We start from the raw sequence: 11591 nt of genomic DNA, 5'->3' as shown, positions 1-11591 counted from the left end.
TGTTGTGCCTATGAAGAGAATAATGTGGCAGATCCTTTAAATCGCGTGTCAACTCAAATGTATGTTATAACTCAATTAGGTTTCTTTGACTCATTCCCAGACTGGTTACACAACTTACTTATCCACTGGAGTTATGTTTTGCTAATAGACATTATAATTTTAGTAAGCTTCTGTTTTATATGTTATGTGTACTGTGTATTTGGCTCGCACACACAGACCATGGCTATATGTTACAGACCTGTATAGTTCTTTCCCTTACACCCTGCTCAGAGACCATTATGCAACCGTTCGCAGGAAGAATGTAAGAGCTGGGAGACAGGGTGAATATTAGCGTGACTGATTCTCCATCAGGTTACTAAGGGGTGTATGTCCACTGTCTAAACTCTGAAGGCCAGGCAGTAAGCCAAGGCCACAGTGGTCAGCCAAGGACCAGGTATCCCTGAGAATCCAAACATCCTAGAGACTATCTAGGAACATATTAAGGAAAACAGTCCTATTACACACAGGCTGTAGGGCAAAGAGCGAGAAAATTAGCTTAAAAGCAGCTTAGAGATGGAAGGCAGCACATGAATCTCTAAAGCTTCCCTATTGCTTCGTATGCTAAGTCCTAATAAACTCATCTACTTGCCAAGCTGGATTTGTCCTAGTCATTATTTGGTCTCTCAGCACCTTTCCAATTTGGGGAAAGATTTTTTAAAATATAATTCCAGATTTTTCTTGTTATACAGAACATAGTCAGTTTAGTAGGTGCAATATCTTCCTATTACAAGTTTTAGATCCCTGATAAATGCTCACTGAATAAAAGTTCCAGTATCAAGACGTACAGACATATTTTATTTAAATAGTTATTTAAAAAATAAGTGTTTTCTTCTTGATTATCTTGGAAAGACTTATATCCTTCACCAATTTTTAATGTAACCAAATCTAAATGCAATTTGCAAGGAAATAATTATTTTTAATATAAACAAGTATTACTCTGATAACTGATTAAATATCGCAGTAATGACTCCAATAATCAAACCAACATAAAGATAATGGTCTCAACAATGTATTACCTATTTTTAATTTCTAGAAAGGTCATAGAAAAAAATACAAAGGAAAAGGAACTTCAACTTCCACCCTCTTCTTTTGAAAACTTTGACAAATTTTCACACTATATATTTTTGAGAGTGCTTCAAGATAAAAATTGTGAAAATGACCTTTACTTTATGCTTTTATTTTCTTGATGTGCTAGCTTGGATTATCATTTTATGCACTATTTATAGTCTTTTTATGGGAAAGCTGACCTTTACTGGAATTTAGGTATGGACAGAATACAAATGTGCAAGCATGCTTCTTATGAGCTGGAAAAAGAATCAAAGGAATGATAAACACATGAGAGTGTCTGTAAAATATGTCATATGAAGTGTATCTTTCAGGCTAGGTTTTACAAAAAACAATTACAATTTTGTAGCTCTCCAGATAGTTTTATCAGTACTTAAAAATGAAAGAAGATAAGGCAAGTACCTACACGAAATGTCCTTCAACAAATAATTCTGCAAATTGTATCGCACATGTGTAAACTCAATGTAGTAATTAGGTTTTATTTAAAATTATTCCTTGAAGGTATATATTTAAAATGTGCAAACAAAGCTTCAACTTCTCCTGTTTTAAAAATGTGTTGCCATGCTTCACTTTAAATAGAGATCTTTAAGTTGGCTTTTCAACCAGTACCTTAAATGTTAGAAATCTATAATTCTTGATTGAGATAAAATGGTGAAAGACACTGACAAAATATAGTGAATATGCTATATATTAAAATTGTTCCTAAAAGTAAACATTATCCTGAGAAATGTTTAAATTAGCAGAGATCTTAGACTTGCCCCAAATTAAATTAGAATAGTAGAAATTACATTGGTCTGAAACTGTGTTTTTCCATTGAAAAATAGAATGTTTAATTTAATGATAATAAAGTTTGAATGAGTGTACTGAGCTGATTAAGGGACACTTCAAAGTCATAAATAGAATTTCCTTTGGGAAAAAAAAGTCATTTTTTATGCAAGCATAAAAATAGATTAAACAAATAAATTGAATTTTTTAATATGGCAAAAGTAATACTCTTTCTGCTTCTCTATGTGTAATAGACACCATTGCACAGCTAGTTGGATGTGGCCATGTGAATAAATTTACCCCAGAAGAATGTGTGGAGCATGATGTATGCCTGTTCTAGGCTGTGGACTTGGAAATCAACAACCAGTTACCTGGAAAGTGTTATGATGAAACTGGCTGAGAATCCAGGATATTGGATATTTGAACGACTGCACAGGATACAGCTTATGTGAATTACTGGCTTGGATTTGCTATGGGAGAGAAAAATAATTATGCATTGTGTTTAACAATTTCAACAAATTTAAAATTTAAATTTTAACAAATTTATGTTTTTGGTCTGTTATCAGTTTCTACTCTCTAAAATAAAAGCACTACTAAAATAATTGGTTAAATTCCCTCCAAAAGAATTAGATATTTATATTAATAAAGACAAAGAGGACATCATGTTACCAAACAAGAGATGTGAGATTTTGATGAAATCAAATGGCTTGACAATGACCAATTATGTTTGATGATAGTGACCAAGAAGTAAACGCCAATTGATATCAACATCAAATCAAATTTTCCGTTTTGAAAGCAATAATATTTATTTATTTCTTAATTTTGTCTTCTTTTTGATAAAATGTAATAAATGATTAACCACAATGGACAAAATATGAGTGATCTCTTTTTCACACTTTTTCTAATCTCATTTTATTTTACAGAATGGAATGCTATCAGTTTGGTTGGCATCTCTTGACTAAACTTGCCTGGTAGGTAAAAATAATGATAGTAGTCATCTGTGAGTACAATGGCGGCATATAATTCACATAACAAATTCACGTATACTACACTCACTTTTAAAGACTTTAGATTTGAATATTTAACTTTATCAATGAAAAGCTGTCCACATTTATTAGTGTATATGCAACTGTGTATTTGAATTTTTACTTCTATAACCTAGTCCATTTGGGTATTCAGTAATTTTATTGCATGTATACATATTATGCACAATATGTGTGTATATACATACACAGTGTATATATATGTATGTACATATATAAATAGCATATAACTACATATACATGGATGTATAATGTGTGATGTGCATATATATAAATATATATACAGTTAATTTCATGTCCCACGTTTTGTTATTTTATTAATATGTTCAATATAGGCATCTCTCTTAAAAAGTGGTTCTCATTCTATGTTCTGGTTCTGTTTGTTTCAGTTGGTTATTTCTCCTTTTTATTCTTTGATGAATTTTTATGTTTTTCTACAATGATATGAGCTTCATTTAATCATGTTTTATCATCATTTTACTGATGGTCAAATGTGTATCATTATCTACCATGAGTGACTAAGGAAGAAGTGAAGGGACATGACTATAACTTTTTTCAGAGTCCTAACTTAGACATTTATTTAAAATGAATAACTCTTCATAATTCTCAATGTGTTGCTATACTATATCTATTGACTTTGTTCTTCAAGTTTTTAAAAATATACATACTTTTAAAATGAACTTATCCTACCTATGGTTGTAATTTCCTTGTGTTATTATAATTTCATTATTCAATTTATCTCTTTATTTTTTCTTCCAGCTTTTATTTTAGGTTCTAGGGAACAGAAGCAAGTTTGTTACATGGGTAAATTGCACATTGTGGAGGTTTGGTGTACGAATTACTTTGTCTCCCAGATAGTGAATGTATTACCCAAAAGGTAGTTTTTCTTTTTTTTTTTTTCCTTTGGCAGTAATGGATTAGCTTTTATTTATCCTTTTGTGTGTGGGCTTAGTGGCCTGCTATTGAGGTTGCCTTCTTCTTTTTTAATAACTAGAATGTGAGTTGTGAGAGACTAGGGACCTTTGTCTGTTTTGTTTAGTGCTATATCTCTTGTGCCTTGCAGAGTGCCTGCCACAAAGTAGGTGCTAAGTAGGTAGTTTTTCAATCCTCAACTTCATTCTACACTTCACCCTCAAGTAGGCCAAAGTGTCTATTGTTTCTTTGTGTTCATGTGTAAAGTTTAGCTCCCAATAATAAATGAGAACATATGGTATTTGGGTTTATATTCTGTTAGTTTGCTTAGAATACTGTAATGGGCTCCAGTGCCATCCATGTTGCTTTAAAGAACATAATTTCATTACTTTTATGGCTACATAGTATTTCATGGTATATACGTACCACATTGTCTTTATCCAAATCACCATGGTGATTTGGATAAAGACAATGTGGTACGTATATGCCATGGTGGACATCTAGGTTAATTCAATGTCTTTGCTGTTTTTGTGAATACTGCTGCAATGAACATATGTGTGCATGTGTCTTTATGGTAGAATGACTTACATTCCTTTGGGTGTGTCATAGTTCATTTCCATGATGCTGATAAAGACATATCTGAGCCTGGATAATTTATAAAGAAAAAGAGGTTTAATGGACTCATAGTTCCGTGTGGCTGGGGAGGCCTCACAATAGTGGAAGGAGGAAGGCACGTCTTACATGGCAGCAGAAAAGAGAGAATGAGAGCCAAGCAAAAGGGAGTTTCCCTTATAAAACTATCAGATCTCATAAGACTTATTCATGACCATGAGGACAGTATGGGGAAACCACCCCCATTGATTCCATTATCTTTCACCAGGTCCCTCCCACAACACATGGGAATTAGGAACTACAGAGCTACAATTCAAAGAGATTTGGGTGGAGACACAGACAAACCATCCCTGACTCCTTCCAAATCTCATGTCCTCACATTTCAAAAGCAATCATGCCTTCCCAACAATCCCCTACAGTCTTAACTCATTTGAGCATTAACTCAAAAGCCTATGACAAAGTCACATCTGAGACAAAGCAAGTGCCTTCTGGCCATGACCCTGTAAAATCAAAAGCAAGTTAGTTTTTTCCTAGATGCAAGGGGTGGGGGAGTACAGGCATTGGATAAACGCATCCATACCAAATGGAGGAAATGGGCTAAAACAAAGGGGCTAAAGGCCCCCATGCAAGTCTGAAATCCAATGGGACAGTCAAATCTTAAAGCTCCAAAATTATCTCCTTTGATTCCATGTCTCACATTCAGGTCATACTGATGCAAAAGGTGGATTCCCATTGTCTTGGGCAGCTTCACCCCTGTGGCTTTGCAGGATGCTAGACACCCTCCTGGCTGCTTTCATTAGCTGGCATTGAGTGTGTGTGGATTTTTCAGGTCCACAGTGCAAGCAGTAAGTGGATCTACCATTCTGAGGTCTGGAGGACAGTCGCCCTCTTCTCACAGCTCAATGAGGCAGTGAAGAAAAATAGTTCTACTTCTTCTCTTTCAGTTTGGATGCCTTTTATTTCTTTCTCTTGCCTGGTTACTTTGGCCAAAACTTCCAGTACTACAATGAATAGGAGTTATGACCATAGATATTCTTTTCTTGTTCCACTCCTCAAGGGGAATGGTTTCCTCTATTGCCTATTCAGTATGACATTAGCTGTGAGGTTGTCATATGTGAGTTTTATTATTTTCAGATACATCCCTTCAATGCATAGTTTACTGAGGTTACCATTAAAGAATGTTGAATTTTATTGAAAGCCTTGTCTGATTGTATTGAGATGATCAGCCTTCTCTGCATCTATTGAGACAATTTGTGTGTTGTGTGTGTTTTAGTTCTGTTCAAGTGATCAATCACATTTACAGATTTGCTCATGTTAAAACAAATTTGCATCACAGGAGTAAAGCCTACTTGAGCGTAGTGGATTAGAGTTTTGGTGTTCTGCTGAATTCAATTTGCTAGTATTCTGTTGAGGAGTTTTGAATCTGTGTACATCAGAGATACTGGTCTAAAGTTTTCTATTTTTATTGTGATTCCTCTAGTGTTTTGGTATCAGGTTGACACTTGCCTCATAAAATGAGTTTGGGAGGAGTCTTTCTTTTCAATTTTCTGGAATAGTTACAGTAGGGTTGGTACCAGCTTTTTATATATGTCTGGTAGAATTTGGCTGTGAATCTATCTGGCAGGGCTTGCTCTGGTTGTTAGGCTTTAGATTATTGATTCCATTTCAGAACCCATTATTGGTTCTGTTCAGGGTTTCCATTTTCTTACTGGTTCAGTTCTGAAAGGTTGTGTGTTTGCAAGAATTTATCAATTTATTCTAGGTTTCCTAGTTTGTGTGCATGTAGATTTTTATAAAAATCTCTGAGTATATATTTTCATTTATTTCTGTATTTCTGGGGGGTCTGTAGTAATGTCCCATTTGTCACTTCTTATAATCTTTATTTGGATCACCCCTCTTTCTTTATTAGTGTAGCTAGCAATGTGTTAACCTTATTTATTCTTAATAGTACAGGCTGCTGGTTTTGATTATCTTTTGTACCATTTTATATATCTCAATTTCATTTGGTTTGGCTTCTATTATATTTCTTTCTTTTTTCTTTCTTTTATTTCTATTTTTATTTTTGCTGTCTTTGGAGTAGGTTTGCCTGTGTTTTTTGTTTGTTTGCATCTTTCAGTGTGATGTTAGGTTCTTAAATTGATGTTTTTCTAACTTATTAATGTGGGTGTTTTTGCACTATAAATTTTCATTTTACCACTGCTTCAGCTGTGTCTCAGAGATTCTGGTGTGTTGTATCTTTGTTTTTATTTGTTTCAAAGAATTTATTAATTTACATCTTACTTTTTTTTTTCTTTTTTTGAGACAGAGTTTCGCTCTTGTTACCCAGGCTGGAGTGCAATGGCACAATCTCGGCTCACTGCAACCTCTGCCTCCTGGGTTCAAGCAATTCTCCTGCCTTAGCCTCCAGAATAGCTGGAACTACAGGCATATGCCACCATGCCTAGCTAATTTTTGTATTTTTAGTAGAGACAGGGTTTAACCGTGTTGACCAGATGGTCTCCATCTCTTGACCTCGTGATCCACCCACCTTGGCCTCCCAAAGTATTGGGATTATAGGCGTGAGCCACCATGCCCAGCCTTACACCTTACTTTCTTAATTTGCCAAAATGCTGTTCAAGAGCAAATTGTTTAGTTTCCATGTAATTACACAGGTTTGAGATAACTTATTGTGTTGATTTCTATTTTTCTTGTGCTGTTGTCTGTTTTTGTGGTTGGTCAGATTTCAGTATATTTGAATTTGTTGAAAATTGCTTTATTGCCCAACATAAGGTCAATTTTAGGATGCACGCCATATGAAGATGAGAAAGATGTATATTCTCTTGTTGGCTGGATTGTTCTGTTGATGTCTGTTATGTCTATTTGGTCAAGTGTTGGCTTTAGGTCTCAAATATTTTTGCTGGTTTTCTGCCTTGATGATCTGTCTAATACTGTCAGAGGGGTGTTGAAATTTTCACACTATTATTGTGTGGTTATCTAACTTTCTTTGTAGGTGTCCACGCACTTGTTTTATGAATCTGGGTACTCCAGTGTTTGATTCATATTTATTTAGAATAGTTAAATCTTCTGTTGAACTGAATGCTTTATTATAACATAATGCCTATCTCTGTCCTTTCTCATTTTTGTTGGTTTAAAGCCTGTTTTGTGAGACAAAAAGATAGCAACCCCTGCCTCCTTATTATTATCTATTTGCTTGGTAGATATTTCTCTATCTCTTTATTTTGGGAGTATGGGTGTCACTGCATGTGAGACAGGTCTCTTGAAGACAGAATACAGTTGGGTTTTGCTTCTTTATCCATTTTGCCAGTCTATGCATTTTAAGTGGGGCATTTAGCACATTGATGTTCAAGTTTAATATTCATATGCATATATTTTATTCTGCCATTGTGTTGTTAGCTAATTGTAATATATATTTGATTATATTTGATTGTGTAGTTGCTTAATAGTGTCAATTGTCTATGTACTTAATTGTGTTTTTATGATGGCTGGTAATGTTTTTTGTTTGTTTGTTTGTTTCCATGTTTAATACCTTTAAAAACAATTTTGTTGAAAATCTGAATGAAGATAAGAGACATTTCAGGCATACAGTTACACATATGAATCTGGAGATAGAGTGAAAACACTAGGTTTCATATTGGGAGTCAGAAGCATATTGAGCTCTGAAACTGCTAGCTTTTTTTTTTTTTTTTTTTTTTTTTCCTTTGGCTATACTTCTACCCAGGAAGAGAACAAATTTGTCTGGGAAGTTTACTAGTTATGCCATGCTAAAGAAATGTTTTTGCAAATCAGTTTATCATATTTTCTTACCACAGCAGAGACATTTCTGTGTTTGATATCTTATGAAGGTTACTCCTGCTTACCAAACTTAAAACTTAAGTGTGTATTTGCAGTGCTTTTCTCAGTGACATACTTAGTAAAAATAAAGCTAATTTTGTAATCTATTACTTAATTAAATTAATATGTGAATTCATCTAAGAAAATCCTGGAAAATCTAATGAAATAATTGAGCAGAAGCAAGCATAGCCAGTTATAAGTGTTCTAACACTGTCTGCTGCCAAATCCAGTATATTAAATATAGTTATAGAAGAATGATGTTTGAGAGTCTGTAAGACCTCCAGCCACATTATTCTGCCTTATTTTGCTAGAATTTTTACTTTGAGTGTATAAAATATTTGTAAGCCATCTAAGCTTTGGTATCTAATAACATGTCTACATTGTTTTTACCAAGAATAAATAAACCAAAAAGTATATTTTCTTTAGCATTGGATTTAGTGAAATAACAATACTTGTACCTTTATTTAGTACTAATTTTTCTGCATAAATGACTATATATTTTATTTTAATGTGTGAGGTTACTGGCTTAAAACGTTTGAAACCACCCAAGGAGGAAATTTTTCTCTATAGCACAGAATAGTACTTAACTACATTATAATCTGATTTATGATGGTTAGGGATGAAAATATTAAAATAAAATGAGAAGAAAAAATAAAAGATAAAGTTGAGTTTTTCTTCATTAAAATTATTTTATAAATGATTACTTTTACCAATCTGCATAATAAACAATATTTATGTAGCATATATGTTCCATACATAAATTCAACACTTTGGATTCATCCAGTATAAGCCATGTGGCATATTTGAGAAGTAGCTTGAGCTTTTAAGCATTTTATTTTTTTCTTAAAAGAAGCTTGTAAAATGTAACCTGCAATTATGTAAAAATTTTTGTCTCAATTTCAGTAAACATTTGTTATTTAACCACATGAATTTATCTGTGAGTTCAGTTGACAATTCAATGAAAACTATCCCCTTTTGAAAAAAATTTTTTTTTGTTTCTTTTTATGCTTAATTGTACTTAAACTGTTTTTTAAATTACCTGCACTATAACATTTTTCTCTTTAACTCTTTAACTATTTTTCAGAACATTACTTATTATAAAATCTATTAGTCTCTTTAAAATCCTTTAAACCTCAAGAAAATTAAGAAATTGTTGACATTGATCTCTCACTTCCTGAATGTAGCTCATTCAAATTGGGCTGATCAAACAAGCCTTGCTTAGAAACTTCCTTAAGCATGTTGAGTCAATAAACGACTGAAGTTAATAACCAGATCTAGTTATAGCATATCTATGGATGGCTACTGCTATTATCTATGTACTCCCATGCCATTTTTAAGGCTAGATAAATTAAGTATTTAATAGCAATATATTTGTGATAGACAAGTGCATTTTTCATAATTATATATATATATATATAATTTTAACAAAAGTAAGGAATTAAAATTAGTATAAATGAAGTAATTGAATTATATCACTAGGAAAGAAAAGGAAATACAGTAGACTTTCTGTATATGCAGATGCAAGCAACTGGAGATCAAACACATTTGAGAAAAAAGCAAGAAAAATAAAAATACAGCAATAGAAAACAATACACGTTTTAAAGTAATAGTATAATAACCATTTACATAGCATTTACATTTACATACGTACTATAAACAATATAGAGATGGCTTACAGTATACGGGGGATTGCATAGATGAAATTCAAATATATGCCATTTATATAATACTTGAGCACCTCTGAATTTTGGTGTCCACAAGGGTCCTGATCCAATCCCCAATGGATACCAGATGATTCTATGAGTCCTCTGGGGTGAGAGTAGAATAGAACCTAGACCTGAATAAAAACAATTTTATTTTAAACTGTCATTAAGAGCCAACAATTTTCTTTAAGTGAAACTGAAAAGAAAAGTAGACTAAAACTGTGTTTAACTCTACTAAACTACACTTATTGTCACTAAGTTAAACAATGTTAAAGTGAACCTTGGTCTAAACTTTCAGCCTTATCTCTTCAAACATTCCTCTTTTGTTTCTACAATATAATATAGTGTTATTTGATTTATAGAGGTTTCTAATAATATCTTCTTTTTGCAAGTTACCACTGAGAAAACGTTCAATATTGCCAATGATTATTTCTCCTTTACTTCAAAGTACTTAAATGAAATATCAATGCTTTACTTTACGTTGTTAGTCTTTCACTATGCTAATTCGTTTCCTGTGCAAGCAAAGACTTGTAGGCTTATGCCAATATTCCTTGATATTTTTGAGAAATTTTGCTATTGTACGTTATTTTGATTAACAAACAATTGATCGTTAAATTATTTATCACTAACAAATGTACAGTTGCAATTAAGAAGTTTTACAGACTATTAAACGTGGTGGTTTAGTGTGAATATAGACTCATCTGAAATAAACACTTGGATATATAGTTGGATCTATAATTATCAATGGATATGTAAGCTAGACATGGAAGTACAACGTCAAAGAGGAAAAAAGAAAATGAATAAACAAAATTATAAAGTTCAAAATATAATTTTTCCATTTTTGAAAAAATACCAGTCAAATTTATTTTTAGTGTGTATTGAAATATTATGGAAGGTTATATTTGATCAGAAAAAAGTATTTGATTAAAAATGATAGTACTCATTCCTTGGTCTATAATTAAATTCTGAAACATGCTGACATAATTTAAAATAAAGGTCTTTGTACTCAGCAGCAGCAGAGAATTATTAATTGCAAAGCCTTTGCATTCTGCCCTGTCAATCAGCACAAGTCACAAATCAATCAGATAGTTGGCACAGGAATCAAAGTCAGAGAGGAAAATAATTTCTACTTCACTGTAATAAAGTACATCCCCCCCTTTTTAGTGGAAAACAACAATTGAATGGGTATTATCATGAATAAAATTTAATTTTGAATTTGCATGCCTACTACCAGTTTAGTGATCTACAGTTTTAATATTTTTCTCTCTAATTTTAAAAATTGTTTAACAGCTTTACTAAAGTATAATTGATGTATAAAGAATCATGTATATTTCATGTGCACAATATCATGAGTTTAGACATTGGCAAAAACTTACGATATCATCAGCGAATTAAAGTAATAGACATTCAACAGCTTTCATAGTTTCCTGCGTCCCTTTGTTTTTTTGTTGTTGTTGTTGTTGGTGGTGGTGGTGGTGATGTTATTGTTTTGCGGGGCGTAGAAGTAGTAAGAACAATTAACATGGAATCTATTCTACTAACAAAGCGTGAAGTGTTTTATACTGTGTTGTTAACTGTAGGTACTATGCTATAAACCAGATCTCTGGAATCTACTCATCTA

This window comes from Sapajus apella, unplaced genomic scaffold (genome assembly GCF_009761245.1).
Source record: "Sapajus apella isolate SASKATOON/1434 unplaced genomic scaffold, GSC_monkey_1.0 scaffold11, whole genome shotgun sequence".
Taxonomy (NCBI): domain Eukaryota; kingdom Metazoa; phylum Chordata; class Mammalia; order Primates; family Cebidae; genus Sapajus; species Sapajus apella.
Note: the sequence above shows the minus strand (reverse complement) of the source record.